Source organism: Vigna unguiculata, chromosome 11, assembly GCF_004118075.2.
Source record: "Vigna unguiculata cultivar IT97K-499-35 chromosome 11, ASM411807v1, whole genome shotgun sequence".
NCBI lineage: Eukaryota > Viridiplantae > Streptophyta > Magnoliopsida > Fabales > Fabaceae > Vigna > Vigna unguiculata.
In genome coordinates, this window is record NC_040289.1 from 3716949 (window position 1) to 3735120 (window position 18172).

General features: G+C 25.2%; 2 long non-coding RNA genes across 2 annotated transcripts; both read left to right on the forward strand.

Moving 5' to 3' along the window:
• The first annotated feature begins 2007 nt into the window (after positions 1–2007).
• LOC114168265 lies at positions 2008–2465 on the forward strand. Its single transcript, XR_003600651.1, has 2 exons — positions 2008–2144; positions 2277–2465. It is a non-coding gene; the product is annotated as an uncharacterized LOC114168265 (long non-coding RNA).
• A 12155-nt stretch (positions 2466–14620) lies between these two features.
• On the forward strand, positions 14621–15166 carry LOC114168207. The gene is made up of 2 exons (XR_003600639.1): positions 14621–14763; positions 14896–15166. It is a non-coding gene; the product is annotated as an uncharacterized LOC114168207 (long non-coding RNA).
• Positions 15167–18172: the final 3006 nt, after the last annotated feature.

Genomic DNA, 18172 nt, shown 5'->3' on the forward strand with positions numbered 1-18172 from the left:
CTTTTTTGTGTGTAATGGAAGACTTAATGTTTTTTTTTTCACATATATAAATTAGTATATAAATAAAAATATTTCTTTTAATTTTAATATATTTTATATTTATTTTTGTCTACTTATAAGATAATATTGACATCCCAAATATATTTTCTAAAAATCCATCGTTAAAATTAGTTTAATAAAAATAATAATTTTTTTAAAATAATTTAAAAATAAAAATTATATTTAATCCTATAAAAAATGTATTATTAAGTGTAACCAAAACATCTGACTTTAACCTACCATTTCCCATGCATCAAAATTTGACGATAAACAATAAAATAAGATCGTGGAAGAAGTTAAAAGAACCTCACTAATGATCTCGCAATTTTCAACGTATAGATATTATGTGAATCAATTAACAAAGCAGATTGTTAAACGTATAATTAATGATATTTAATTTATTATTTTTATATTGAAAGTTAAAATAATTAATTTTATTAATTAAAATAATATAAATTTATATAACAGATTTTATAAAAAACAAAAGTGTCTCTTTATAATTTTTAAACAATATTTTTGCCACAAAATTGATATTTTGAAATTTTTAAGGCCTCTACTACAATGCAAGAAAAAAATGTCTCTGACACATTTGAAGAGTTTCTTAGTGGAAGCTTGAAACATTTGAAAGGTAAAGTCTTTAATTCTTGCAAAAAGAAATAAAAATCACTTCAAAATTTATAGTCTTTTTGAAATTCTTCTCTAATGAAAAATATTGCACTTTCGTATGAAATTTTTTCCTTTTCTTCATAATATCTTTTGTCACCCCTTCAAATTAATTTTCTTTTCTTTGTTTAATTACTTTTTAATTTTTAGCAATATTAAAATATAGTTATTTTATTATATAATTATTTTTTTTAACTTTTTATAGGTGTGCATAAAATAAATTATTAATTAGAGTTGTATATCACTTATGAACATTTTTGTCCTTCAAATAAAATAAAATTATTTTTATGATGATTAGGTCAAGATTCATTTAATATTGCAATTAACTATATACTTTTGTAAAATTGAAAGACATTAATTATCCTTAACCTAAGTATTCCTGGACACGGATTAGCAGAACCATTAATAAACACATTGAATGTATTATGAAATACTTCTTCAAGACTTTGATTAACATTCGACCATCTTATATCATTTTATCTAATATTCAATATGACTTTCTATGTTTCTTAAAAAAAAACTCTATGTGGTTCTTATGTTAAATTGAAATTAACACCATTATCATTTAAAAGTTATCACGTGTTAAAATCTAAATTATTTTTTATCTTAAAATTTTTGTCTTTTTTTCTCCTTCTATTTTCCATCACCTTCATTGACGGCACTAGAGAAAGTTGAAAAGAGAAAAAAAACATGAAAAATTATAAAATAGAAGATAATTCACATTTTGACATATGTCACCTTTCAAACAACATTACTATTAATTTAACGAAATGACTCATCAAGTCTTTAAAGAAAATAAATACTCAATTAGATAAAAATAAAATATAAAAATCAAATTACTAACTAAACATTTCATAATATAAGCATAAATAACTTTAGTTTTATTCTCTTCGATTACTTAAACTAAATATTATTGTTATTTGTGATTTGTATTAATGAATAATGGGAAAAACAATTAAAATAGTGAATAATTAAGACTAATTTAAAAAAAATAAAGAATTCAATAAAATTATTATAAAATAAGTTTAAATTTAACTCATTCTTACATACCCATAAGGTTCTGATTATCCAGATGGTCTAATAACGGATGATAGACCCTACATAGCGATAGAATCTAATAAGATTAAAAAATGATTTTCATTCTAAATCAGTTTAACAAAATCAATGATGATTGTCCTTATTTATATAATTTAAATTGTCAGTAAATATAAATTGATTATTTTTATTAGATGTGTGTGATAATATATATATATATATATATATATATATATATATATATATATATGTATATATCACATAATACATTATACTAACCCATAACAAAGAATTATTTTGGAGAGTTAAAGTGAAGAGTTACCAACTTAACATTACTCAAAGATCATTTAACATGAAGTTCATCACTTCAATTTTGTTCCTACTGCTTGTTCTTTCCATGGAAATTGGTATGTTTTGTTTTTCCCACTCAACCTACTCGTTAATTGGTACTTACACCAATCTTTGAAATTAATTTTTGTTGTGAATAAGTTTAATTATTATGAAGTTGAGTATTGAATAATATTGTGTTTGTGATGTAGAAAATGAAGGAGCAATGAAAATGGTAGAAGCAGAAGTGTGTGCAGAAGAGTTCAACTGGCCAGATTGTAGTTTATTCTCGTGTAAAACTGAATGTATCAAAAGACATGGAAAATCTGCGACTGCAATGTGTGATGACATTTTTTTATGCATTTGCAATTTCCCTTGTAATTAGGCCTTTCGTTTTATCATCCAACGTTGTTCTTATATGAATATCACTTTAAGTAATCCACAATGATGGATTCAAAATAAAATAAAATAACTTTTTGCTATTTCTTTTCTGTTTCCTTTTATGGTTTCAATTTAACATATTTAAATGAAGATTTTATCAAGTAAAATCTTATGAAATGTGCCAACATTGTATGGCTATATCAACTCAATGATGAGGTTTAGAGAGAAATAACAAGAAAGAAACAATAACAGAAATGAGTTTAACCTCCATAAGAAATTAATATCACTTTCGATCCAAAATCTTATGATAATGAATTTATAAGTTTTCATCTTTATATGACTTTTCATTTTTATGCATGTTTAGACTCACAACTTAAATTCTCAAAAATGTCATAGTAAGATGGAATTTGCACGAAAAAAACAATTTTCCATGTCATCACAATAACGGTAACACATGATCCTTTTATCCACATTCAAAACCAGAATTGTTATATTATTATAAACACTTAAATGTTGAAACGTGACCTTACAAAGAAAAGTTGGTACAATGGTGGTGGTCAATGAAGCACAAATACAATATGTGTATTAGATACGATACGTATTCGATACGCCGATACGTTTAGTTTTAAAATAATAAGATATGATAGGTCATATATGCATGTCGAAAAATGTATAATAATTCTAAAAAATATAATAAATATATAATTGTTATTGTGTGACTCAAAATTAAAATCATATGTATTAAAGTTGTTAACATAAAAAATTATAAAATATTATCATTATAAAAATATTATTATCTTATAGATTAGATACTTAATTGATAAGTACCGTTAAAGTATTCTAAAGTATCAGAAATGGATATGTGTCAAACACGAATATGTGACTTAGATCGAAGTGCATCATAAGTGGTGGTTATATTTGTGTAGCATGGGAGAAGTGATTTGAATTAAGTCTTAAATACATGTTTCGTAATTTGAGGTATGGTTTTGACTTGTCCTTAAATTTACCCTTTAATGTCACGCATTAATTACATTGTCTTGTAATTAATGAATTGTATTAATTGTTATTAAATTCTTAGTTATATTTTATAGTTAATAAATTGTATTAATTGTTATTACTAAATTACAGGTAATGTCGTCGGTGGCTCGCGAGCAAGTCATCCATTCATTAACAAAATATGGAGATACGAGTGTTTCAAAGTTTTGGAGATAATATGATATAATTTTTCACAAAAATTCAGATATTAAATATAAAATTAATCTTTAAAAGTTTAAATAACCAAAAACTATATTTTAAGTAAATATATTATGATATATATTGTATTATATATTAATTTACTATATACTTTTGTATTGTATATTGTATTATATATTGTATTATGATTAGGTCAAGATTCATTTAATATTACAATTTACTATATACTTTTGTAAAATTGAAGACATATTAATTATCCTTAATTAGTGTTCTGGACACGGATTAGTAGGACAATTAATAAACACATTGAATATATTATGAAATACTTCTTCAAGACCTTGTTTAACATTCGACCATCTTATATCATTTTATATAATATTCAATATGATTTTCTATGTTTCTTAAAAAAAATTTATGTGGTTCTTATGTTAAATTGAGATTAACACCATTATCATTTAAAAGTTATTACGTGTCAAAATCTAAATTATTTTTTATCTTGAAATTTTTGTCTTTTTTTCTCCTTATATTTTCCATCACCTTCATTATCACCTTCCTTTACTTTTCTTCACCTTTCTTCAGGTAATGGTAGACGAAAGTAGAGAGAAAAAAAAACATGAAAAATTCTAAAATAGAATTTAATTTACATTTTGACATGTGTCACTTTCCAAACAACATTAATATTAATTTAATGACAGTTTTACACCAACACCTTAAGGTAATGATTTTTTTCCTTTTCATATGGATATATTCCCCCTTTAGGTGTATGTCACTTTGGTGACCCCTTTTTGTTATGGTTATGGTTATGCGGTCAGTCACTCCGATGTTTCATATGTTATGGTTTATGGTTATAATCATTGTTATTGAGAGATTGTGGGTTTTATATGGTTTTTATGACATTAGTTTTTTACACATATAAGATCTTTGACACCAATTTTACACCAAAACTATTCCCAACAATTCTTTCATATGTTTTGATTATATATGGATTATGGTTATAGTCATTGAGAGATTGTGATTCTATATGGTTATTGTAACATCCCGTCAGAATATTACGGATTTAATTAAATAAAATAGATAAAACAATAATTGCATCGCAATTAATAATACTTCATTTTCCATAAAGCGTGGGAAATTTAAAACTTTATTACTTCCAAATAAAATTCCAAAAAACATAGTCTATAAACTGAAAATGATACAAAAACCTCTCATAAGAGTTTACAATTTATTTCCAAAACATAAAATATATCTATAGCTCCCAAGCTATCCCCGCTCCGTGGCTAAGTCTCATCAGGACCACCTGCATCAACATCATCTGCTCATCTGTACCACGTACATGATCATCGCCAAACACAAGCAGATAGGGTAAGTTTAACAGATAAAACATACACCAATATATATGCACATATACAACACATTTATATATAGGCAACACATTCATCCCAAATGAATTCCATCCCTTTTAATTCATACCACCTGGCCACAACCAGGTTATTCGTGTTCTACATCTTCTAGTGATTACTTCGAGGTGACTTGTTGCCATACCTATCGGCCACAACCGATAGAGCATATGCAGGAAACCATGTTACGCATCATACACCGTAACGCCAGGTGGAGTTCCCAAATACGAACATAGTTCGCAACGTCCCAAGACTACCAAACTCGTTAGTCAACTATTGAGGAGGACAATCTATCTGGACCCGTCCGTACTGGCCACAACCAGCACACTCACACCGGCAATACTCGCCAACCCGAGCCACAACTCAAGAGTTCCTCGTGTTCATCCGTCATCCCGAGCCACAACTCAAGAGATGCTATTCCGAGCCACAACTCAAGGAATACCAGCAATCCCACCTTTGAAGCATCACCATAAGCCTTGTAGATCACGCCCACAGAATCAAGAACACCAATACTGCTACAGTAAAATCGCCTGGCGGGGGACACGTACCGCTAGGCGCTGCCCGATTCCAAACTGCCTGGAGGGTATGATGAGTCAAACCTTTGCTCACATTAAATAATTAAATTTTGGGAATTTAATATTATTTTTTCGCTTAAAAATTGTATTTAGTGGCATACTATATTATTGGACATCCTTGAGTATTATAATGCAATTGTAATTTAATTTAAGTCCTTAAGAGTGTAAATAGTCAATCTTTTAATTCATACTTTAAGTCCCAAAATCAGAATTTTGGAGATGAATAGTTCAGGTACTAAATGCACTCCCAATTTTCATGTTTACACCCTCGTTTTCCAATTGGATTATCTATTTTTGAAAAAAGAATATTTCTGGAGCTAATTGCACCCCCTGTTTTCAGGTTTACACCCCTTCTGTAATTGGACTTTCTATTTTTGCTCTACACCCCTTCTTTTTACTGAGTTGCACCCCTAATGTCACTTAAACTCTAGTCCACCAGATTTCGCGATGTGGCAATCCTCCACTTACTAGATTAATCAATGAAAATAAGCCACGTCCTCAATCTCCCACTCACTAAAATAACCAACCAAAACATGACACATCATCAGTCTCTCTCCTTCACACAACCAAAACCTCTGACCACCGTTGTAGCTTGCCGGAACTACAGCCACCGTCTTCTCCGACGTGCCATGCTGCCTCCAAGCTGCAGCATTCTCGAACCAGCATCCATGACTCACATAACCACCATCTCCGTTGCGCCTCGCTTCCTCCGCGTCGTCCCGCTGTCGAAATTGGAGTTCGCGACTACTTCATCTTCTCCACGTGTCACGCAGCCACCACCACGCCGGGACTGCATTCGCCAAGACAGCGGACTTCATCGTCCTCTTCGCGCCTCCCTTTCCCTCTTCGCGCGTCTCGCCGAACCATCTTCTTCCTCGCGCCTCCCTCTCCCGCACCTTCGACGCGCCTCCATCGCCTCCATACTCGAGTTCGTGAACCTGCATAAGTCGAGAATAGTGAAGCACCACAACGTCCATGAACGAGCCAAAATTAGCATCGCAAATCTACCATTAACATCTTGCGACCTTCGGAAACCACCTCTATTTGTGACGCACATTGCCTGCACTCGTTCAAACCATTCTCGCAGCCAGACCCTGTGTCAACCACGTTCACCAATTCGTCGCTGTGAACTTGCATCTCTGGGCAAGGACGGATCGTCTGGCGGCAATTCATTGACAACCAGACTATTTATGGAAATTTCCCAGAACCACAAACTTTAAATGGAATATAACAATTCATACATAATCATACTATACTTAGCATGCCAATCAGACTTAAAATAATCAACACATGATATTACCCTATTTAGCATGTTAAACATAAAAGTAACGCAATATGACATTAGTCTTTACACATATAAGACCTTTGCCACCAGCTTTACACCAAAACTTTAAGGCAATAGTGTTATGGGTCTTTATTCTTATATAGTGTTTAACTATGTCTATTTTATCCAATGTGGGACTTTGACTCACACTTGGACTATTCCCAACATAACAGATGATAGACCCTACAAAGCGATATAATCTAATAAGATTAAAAAATGATTTTCATTCTAAATCAGTTTAACAAAATCAATGATGATTGTCCTTGTTTATATAATTTAAATTGTGAGTAAATATAAATTGATTATTTTTATTAGATATGTGTGATAATATTAGTATATATATCACATAATACATTATACCAACCCATAACAAATAATTATTTTGGAGAATTAAAGTGAAGAGTTACCAACTTAACATTACTCAAAGATCATTTAACATGAAGTTCATCACTTCAATTTTGTTCTTACTGCTTGTTCTTTCCATGGAAATTGGTATGCTTTGTTTTTCCCACTCAACCTACTCATTAATTTGTACTTACACTAATCTTTCAAATTAATTTTTGTTGTGAATGAGTTTAACTATTATGAAGTTGAGTATTGAATAATATTGTGTTAGTGATGTAGAAAATGAACGAGCAATGAAAATGGTAGAAGCAAAAATGTGTTTTCAAGAGTTCTATTGGCCAGATTGTAGTTTCTTCGTGTGTAAACCTGAATGTATCATAAAATATGGAAAATCTGCAAGTGGAATGTGTGATGACTCTCTTACATGCATTTGCAGTTTTCCTTGTAAATAGGCCTTTCGTTTTATCATCAAACTTTGTTCTTATATGAATATCACTTTAAGTGATCCACAATGATGGATTCAAAATAAACTAAAATAACTCTTTTGCTATTTCTTTTTTGTTTCCTTTTCTGGTTTCAATTTAACATATTTAAATGAAGATTTTATCAAGTAAAATCTTATGAAATGTGCCAACATTGTATGGCTATATCAACTCAATGATGAGTTTTAGAGAGAAATAACAAGAAAGAAACAATAACAGAGATGAGTTTAACCTACATAACAAATTGATATCACTTTCAATTTAAAATCTTATGACAATGAATTTATAAGTTTTTATCTTTATATGACTTTTCATTTTATATGTGTTTAGACTCACAACTTAGATTCTCAACACATGTCAGATAAGATGAAATTTGCATGACAAAAAACAATTTTTCATGTCATCATAATATGTTTAAGAGTAACACATGATCCTTTTATCCACATTCAAAACCAGAATTGTTATATTATTATAAACACTTAAATGTTGAAATGCTACAAAGAAAAGTTGGTATAATGGTGGTGGTCAATGAAGCACAAATACGATATGTGTATTAGATACGATATGTATTTGATACGTCGATACGTTTATTTTTAAAATAAAAAGATATGATATGTCATATATGCATGTCGAAAAATGTATAATAATTCTAAAAAATATAATAAATATATAATTCTTATTATGTGACTCAAAATTAAAATCATATTTATTAAAGTTGTTAACATAAAAAATTATAAAATATTACTATTATAAAAATATTATTGTCTTATAAATTATATACTTAATTAATTAATATTGTTAAAATATTCTAAAGTATGATAGATAAATATATCTGGCAAAAAAAATGTGTACTTAACTTGAAGTACCAGTGGATCTCATAAACCATGATTATATTTGTGTAGCATACCAATGAAAATTGATTTGAATTTAGTCTTAAATACATGTTTCGTAATTTGAGGTATGGTTTTGACTTGTCCTTAAATTTACCTTTTAATGTCACGCATTAATTACATTGTCTTGTAATTAATGAATTGTATTAATTGTTATTAAATTCTTAGTTATATTTTATAGTTAATAAATTGTATTAATTATTATTACTAAATTACAAGTAATTAACAAAATATGGAGATATGAGTGTTTCGAAGTTTTGGAGATAAACGAGATATAATTTTGCATGAAAATTCAGATATTAAATATAAAATTAACCTTTAAAAGTTAAAATAACTAAAAACTATATTTTATTTAAATATATTATGATATATATTATATTATATATTAATTTAATATATGTTTAATGGATAATTTAAGTAAGTAAATTCTATTTAAATTATAAATTAAGAAGATAATTATCAGTAATAAGTTGACTCAAGTATAAATAGGCTTGTCGCCGGAGGTTTTAAGTAGAGAATCAAAATAAAGTTATAATAGTCATGCTAGAAATAAATAAATAAATATATATATATATTAAACGTAAACGCAAATGCGTTGATCATAAGATTTCTATATTAACTTGTACAATTCTAGATAACAATAATAATGAATTAACAAAAGTAATACGAGTCATAAGAGACATTATTATTAATACTATTCTATTAAGAATTTGAAGGAATCATCAAGTCAAAAGGTTTAATTGAATTTAGGAGAACCAAACTCAGTAATTAATTACACGTAAAGAAAAAAAATATAATCAAGATCGTGATAGGAAAGAGAATATCTTGGAAATATATGTTGATTTTGTAAATATGGGACAAACCAAACATTACAAAAAAATATTTCATTAAAAAATAATCAATTTAAATACTAACTTACAAACTAAAAAAGTATTAGTTATTAAAATAGTCACTATTATGAATAAAAAATTATAATTGATCTTTAAATTGATTTCTTAAATTTAGCTAAAAAAAATTGATCACTAAATATTAATTACCAAGGTTTTTGCTATCAAATTAATTGGTTTATAAAGTCTCTAATTAATTAGTAACTAATTTAACAACCAATTATAATTTTTTTAGTAACTATTAATAGTGACTATTTTAGTAAACAATAATTAATTGTTAATAAGACATTTTCTTATAATGAAATAATTAGAATTAAGAAGGAAGAAAATTATATATATATATATATATATATATATATATATATATATATATATTAGGTTACTTAACAAACTATGAGTATTTTATAATAATTTAAAAGGGAATGGGATGAGGATAGGATGTGTATTGACACACATACGAGAACAAAGTGAGGCGAGTATATATATATTCATTTCTATTTTCATAGTTAATTGAAAAAATCTAACACTACCCACACTATACCCGTATCTAGTTAATATGAAAATTTTCTGTCAAAATAAAGATAAGTTTAAACAATATTCATAGAGACAGATTCATTTGCCGTATCTAATTAGAAGTATATTTTATTATTGCATTATTGACTCATTATCATAATAAAATATTTCTACATATATATTTATTATATTAATTAAATGTAAGATAAATAAATATTAATTATGCAATGTTTCTCTTGATCGAAAAGATCGAATATTGTTGAGATAGCATCACAAGATTATTAGAAAGAGGGAGAATGACCATTACAAGTATATTTTATTATTTCATTATTGAGTCATTATTATAATACAATATTTTCTAACTTCTGCGAAAAAAATAATAAATAAACCTTCTTTTAAAATTACTTTGAAAATATTGATGGTTATTCGAAACTTCTATTAATATTTTTTATATTTTAAATTGTTTTAATTGTTGGGAACTAAATTGGGTTTTAAAGTTAATTCTTGTAGGAGTTAGTTTCTGGTTTTTTCTTTTGTGATTACATTAATGAAAGGAATGAGATAAAGAACGGTATGTTGTTTTTATTAAATAAATAGTTTTTAGTTGCTAAATTTTAAAGAAAAATCAGTATTAGTTGATATCTTAAACTTCCGTACAGTTTGATTTATAAATTTTAAAAATAAATAAATATAAATTAAGAAGACTGTGTTTATTTATTTATAAAGTTTGAATTTGAAGACTAAAATAAATTAAAATTAAAAAAAAAAGATTTCAATTTTTGCATTTTAGTATCCTTAAATAAAATAAAAGATTGATAAAATTATATTCATTTGTTTTTAAGATTTGAGGACTTAAATGAATGAAAATTTAAAAATAAAAACAAATTTTAATTTTACGCCTTAAATAAAGTAAAAGAGTTAAATATATTTTTTATTTTTTTAATATGTAAAATATTTTGTCCTTAAGTTATGTAAAACATTTTCTATGTTATTCACGTGAGAAACCTTTCATACGTAATTTGTTGAGTATAATGTTTTATTTGATTTTCATAAAGTGGAGAAATGAATGTATATAATTTAATTAAGGAATGAAAATATATTTTGCATAATTTTTATAATGTATATATAGACAAAATAAGTATTGTTTTATTCAAAAATTTGAGATATGCACAAAATTTTTTGATGTTCAAGTCAATAAAAATTTAATTGTTTTTAAATATTTCTTAAGAGAAAATGTATGTATTCTTTAGTGAAAATTTGTGATTATTTATAGGATTTTTTAGACCATAAAAATGTGCGATAATAAAAGATAATAAAAGATAATATAAATAAAAGATAATAAATACAAAATCACGATGACATTAACAACTTACTGTATTTATAACAATATATAAAGGGGATTCCTCTTTTTGTCTCCACTTTTCAAAATATCGATTATACCCTTTAAATATAATAATTTATTAAATTTTAAAAAGTTGACCGTTACTTTTATAAACTTTTTTATAAAATCAGATGTCTATGCTTCTTCTCTTTTTCTTTATTTATCAATGTGGTTATTCTTTTATCTGTTCTGATATATTTCACTCTATTTTTAATAAATATAATTTTAATATATATATTAATTTAATAACATTATAATATTATCACCTACTAATATAATATCACATATATTTAAAAAATCATACACACATACAATATCGCGCCTGTGTTATGCTAGTTATGTTAATACGAATATATTAACATAACAACTTACCCGTTTTACCGATATATAATGAGGATCATGTTCCTTTTTAGAAATTATATAATCAAATATTCGAGATTTATTCACATATTTTGGATATATGGATATTCGAACTAAGGAGTATCTTTGTGAATATTGCGTGACTTGATCGGAATCAATCGCATTCAATGGACCTATTTGAGTGGGTATATCCATTGGGCCAATATACTTATTTGGTCGGGTTTGCACTTTTGGTGAATAGTAAAACTTCTTTGTGTGTAATGGGAGACTTAATGTTATATTTTTTTTCACATATATAAATTAGTATATAAATAAAAATATTTTTTTAATTTTAATATATTTAATATATTTGATATTTATTTTTGTCTACTTATAAAATAATATTGACATCCCAAATATATTTTCTAAAAATCCATCGTTAAAATTAGTTTAATAAAAATAATAAATTTTTTAAAATAATTTAAAAATTAAAATTATATTTAATCCGATAAAAAATGTATTATTAAGTGTAACCGAAACATCTTACCTTAACCTACCATTTCCCATGCATCAAAATTTGACAATAAACAATAAATAAGATCGTGGAAGAAGTTAAAAGAACCGCACTAATAATCTCACAATTTTCAACGTATAGATATTATGTGAATCAATTAACAAAGGAGAAGATTAATAAGTGTCTAATTAAGGTATAATTTATGATATTTAATTTTCTTATTTTTACATTAAAAGTTAAAATAATTAATTTTATTAATTAAAATAATATAAATTTATATAACAGATTTTATAAAAAAACAAAAGTGTCATTTATAATTTTTAAACAATATCTTTGACATAAAATAAATACTTTAAAATTTTTAAGGTCTCTATTACGATATAAGAAAAAATATATCTTGAAGTCTCTCGGTGAAAACTTGAAACATTTGAAAGGTACAGTCTTTAATTTTTTTAAAAGAGTAAAAATCTCTCTGAAATTTATAGTCTTTTTCAAATTCTTCTATAATGAAGATATTGCACTTTCATATGAAATTTTTTTCCCTTTCTTCATAATATCTTTTGTCACTCCTTCAAATTCATTTTTTTTTATGTTTAATTACATTTTAATTTTTAGCAATATTAACATATAGTTATTTTATAATTTAATTATTTTTTTTAATTTTTTATAGGTGTGCATAAAATAAATTATTAATTAGAGTTGTATATTACTTATGGACATTTTTGTCCTACAAATAAAATAAAATTGTTTTTATGATGATTAGGTCAATATTCATTTAATATTATAATTAATTATATACTTTTATAAAATTAAAGACATATTAATTATCCTTATGTTTTTGGACACGAGTTAGCAGGACAATTAATAAATATATTGAATGTATTATGAAATTATTCTTCTAAGACCTTGTTTAACATAGGACCATCTTATATCATTATATATAATATTCAATATAGTTTTTTATGTTTCTTAAAAAAACTTTACGTGGTTCTTATGTTAAAATGAGATTTTAACACCATTATAATTTCAAAATTATAATTTAAAGGTTATCACATGTCAAAATCTAAATTATTTTTTATTTTGAAATTTGTTTTTTTTTTCTCCTTATATTTTTCATCACCTTCATTACTACCTTCCTCTACTTTCCTTCACCTTTCTTTAGGTGATGGTAGACGGAAGTGAAGAGAAAAAAAAACATGAAAAATTCAAAAATAGAATTTAATTTATATTTTGATATGTGTCACCTTCCAAACAACATTAATATTAATTTAATGAAAGGACTCATCAAGTCTTTAAAAAAAATAATAAAGACTCAATTAGATAAAAATAAAATATAAAAATAAAAAAATACTTAAATATAAAAACCAAATTACTAACTAAACATTTCATAATATAAGCATACGTAACTTTAGTTTTATTTTCTTCGGTTACTTAAACTAAATATTATTTTTATTTGTGATTTGTATTAATGAATAATGGGAAAAACAATTAAAATAGTGAACAATTAAGACTAATTTAGAACAATTAAGACTAATTTAAAAAAAATAAAGAATTCAATAAAATTATTATAAAATAAGTTCAAATTTAACTCATTCTTACATACGCATAAGGTTCTGATTATTCAGATTTGTACATGGTCTAATAACGTGTTGGGTTATATATTCTTTCATATATTTTGGTTATATATGGATTATAGTTATAGTCATTGAGAGATTGTAGTTCTATATGGTTATATGATATTAGTCTTTACACATATAAAACCTTTGACACCAGTTTTACATTAAAATTTTAAGGTAATGATTTTTCCTTTTCATATGGATATATTCCCCTTCAGGTATATGAGTGACCCCTTTTTGTTATGATTATGGTGGTTATGTGGTCAGTCACTCCGAACCATCGGCTCTGATACCACTGTTGGGTTATATATTCTTTCATATGTTCTGGTTATATATGGATTATGTTTATAGTAATTGAGAGATTGTGGTTCTATATGGTTATATGACATTATTCTTTACACATATAAGACCTTTGACACCAGTTTTACACAAAAACCTTAAGACAATAGTGTTATGAGTCTTTATTCTTATGTAGTGTTTAACTTTGTCTATTTTATTCAATGTGAGACTTTGACTCACACTTAGACTATTCCCAACATAACATATGATAGACCCTACAAAGCGATAAAATCTAATAATATTAAAAAATGATTTTCATTCTAAATCAGTTTAACAAAATCGATGATGATTGTCCTTGTTTATAATTTAAATTGTCAGTAAATATAAATTGATTATTTTTATTAGATGTGTGTGATAATATTAGTATATATATCACATAATACATTATACCAACCCATAACAAAGAATTATTTTGGAGAATTAAAGTGAAGAGTTACCAACTTAACATTACTCAAAGATCATTTAACATGAAGTTCATCACTTCAATTTTGTTCCTGCTGCTTGTTCTTTCCATGGAAATTGGTATGTTTTGTTTTTCCCAGTCAACCTACTCATTAATTTGTACTTACAATAATCTTTGAAAATAATTTTTGTTGTGAATGAGTTTAATTATTATGAAGTTGAGTATTGAATAATATTGTGTTTGTGATGTAGAAAATGAAGGAGCAATGAAAATGGTAGAAGCAGAAGTGTGTTATCAAGAGTTCTACTGGTCAGATTGTGGTTTCTTCGTGTGCAAACCTGAATGTATCAAAAGATATGGAAAATCTGCGAATGGAATGTGTTATGACTCTCTTACATGCATGTGCAGTTTCTATTGTAAATAGGCCTTTCGTTTTATCATCAAACGTTGTTCTTATATGAATATCAAATTAAGTGATCCACAATGATGGATTCAAAATAAAATAAAATAACTCTTTTGCTATTTCTTTTTTGTTTCCTTTTCTGGTTTCAATTTAACATATTTAGATTCAATGGTGGTGATCAATGAAGCACAAATACGATATGTGTATTAGATACGAGACATATTCAATATGCCGATACGTTTAAGATATGATATGTCATATATGCATGTTGAAAAATTATAATAATTCTAAAAAATATAATAAATATATAATTGTTATTGTGTGACTCAAAATTAAAATCATATGTATTAAAGTTGTTAACATAAAAAATTATAAAATATTACCATTATAAAAATATTATTATTGTTAAAGTATTAGAAATGGATATGTGTCAAACATGAATATGCGACTTTAATTGAAATATCAGTACATTATAGTAGTGATTATATTTGTGTAGCATGCGAATGAGAATTGATTTGAATTTAGTCTTAAATACAATGATTTGAGATATGGTTTTGAGTTGTCCTTAAATTTACCTTTTAATGTCACGCATTAATTACATTGTCTTGTAATTAATGAATTGTATTAATTGTTATTAAATTCTTAGTTATATTGTATAGTTAATAAATTGTATTAATTATTATTACTAGATTACAAGTGATGTTGTCTTGGTTGACGAGCAAGTCATCCATTCATTAACAAAAAGCTCTTATTAATCAGTGTCCTAAGGACTCTAGTTAAGGTAAATAATATGCATTAAATTTTATAAAAAATATCTAGATAAGTGTAATATTAAATTAAATTTGATCTAATCATCATTAATGTAATTTTAATTTTTTTAAAAGACATAAATGTTCATAATTATTATACATGTGTGTTTCATATTTTATTTAACATTCATCAATAAAAGTTAAAAAATAATTAAATAATAAAATAACTATGTTTTAATGTTGTTAAAAATTAAATATAATTAAATATAAAGAAGTTTAAATTAACAGAACAACCATAAAAAAATAGTGTTAAATATCTACAAAATTTATAAAAAAGAAACAAAAAGAAAATATGTTTAGTAGAGATCTTAAAAATTCCAAAGTCATTCTTCTGTATCAGTATGTTATTGTCTAAAATTTTAAAAGGTGATTTTTGTCTTTATAAAATTTGTTATATGCATTTATACCGTTTTAATTAATGTATTTAATTATTTCAACTTTCAATGTAAAAATGAAGGAACCAATGCAAATTAATTATCCTTAACCAGTGCAGCACTGGTTAGCATTCCCCTACAATTAATACCACATATACGTGTGTATTGAATACATTAAATTGTGACAAGTTCTAAAGTAAACAAAGTTAAGAGTTCGTCCTCACATTTAACCAATAGAAGATTAACAATTAATAAATTAAAGGGTTTTGTTAACCAGTGCTCTAGAATATTGATTAAGGATAATTAATATATATTAAAATCTATAAAAGTTACAAAAGTTCATAGTTAATTGTAATATTAAATAAAATATGACCTAATCACAATTAATGTAATTTTATTTTATTTAAAAGACAACAATATCCATAAATATTGTACAGTTGTTATAATATTTTATTTAAAATTTATCGAAAAAAGTTAAAAAGTTATCAAATAATAAAATAACTATATTTTAATGTTATTAAAAATTAAAATATAATTAAATATTAAAAAGTTTAAATCAAAAGAAAACTAACGAAAAAAAATAAAATTAAACATCTAAAAAATTTATAAAAAATAAAAATTAAAGAATCAATTTGAGATTTAATTGAGTTTCCAAAATGTTTATTTGTATTGCTTAGAGATTTTAAATGACATTTTTATCTTTATAAAATTAGTTATATACATTTATATTATTTTAATTAATAAAATTAATTATTTCAATTTTAATGTAAAAATATAAAATCAATGCATATTTATTATTCCTTAATTAGTATCCCGTTAGCATTCTCCTGAATTAAAAATAATAAATATTTTGTCATTAATATTGATTACTTTTTACAAAGATTAACATGGTATATATATATATATATATATATATATATATATATATATATATATATATATATATTTATTTATTTATTTATTTATTTGTGTATGTATACCACTGGCAGAACTAGAATGTGACGGGGAGGGGAGCCACGCCTCCCCCATTTTTTTTTTATTTTTTTTATATATATTTATATATTTTTTAAAATTATATTATGTATTATTTATATTAAAAGTATATTATTGAAAATTATAATAAAAGATAAAATAAAAAATTTTAATAGAGACACTAATTTATAAAAGAGATTAGGGTTTTTTTTTTCTGACTATAAGATCTTTCCATCATGTAAATTATCATGAAAGTATGTGAAGAGAGATAAATACAAAGGTTGGGAAATAGAGGTTGGAAACACATATATTGAGATTCATGTATACATTCTTGCATGATCTATCACAAATCAAGGTTAGTATCTTATTATGATTTATGTATGTTAGTTTATGATTCTTTTTAGGATGTTTCTTCCAAATTAAGTTTATCCCAAATTAATATAACCCCTAATTATGATTTTAGGGATTCTTTTATGAAACTGGTATGAACCCTAATTATAATTTTTCCTAAATTATTATAATCCTTAATTATGAAATTTAGGGATTTTGTGTTTTTCGCTACCTATGGTATTTTTTTTTGAAGTTTTGAATTTATACAGTATTGCTTATTTAATTAAAGTAGTATGAGTTTTGTTATGTTTTGCATTATGATAATTGTGATTTGTGAATATAAATTTTATTTTCTCTAAATAGGTAAGAGGTGATAAATTTATATTAGAAAGATTATGATAAAAAGTAAAAAAATTGATTCATTTTTTTCAAAGAGAAAGGTTTGTGATGAAGATGAAAAAGAAATGCATTTACTTAATTAAGTTTGAGAAATTTAATAAGAACCAAGAATTTAAGACAATATAAAATAAATCTCTAAAGTTATCAGAGTTACATATAATGAATTTAACAATTCAATAGAACGTGATCTGGAAAAAAACGACATCAAATTTGACAATACCACCAAATCAAATTGATGAGA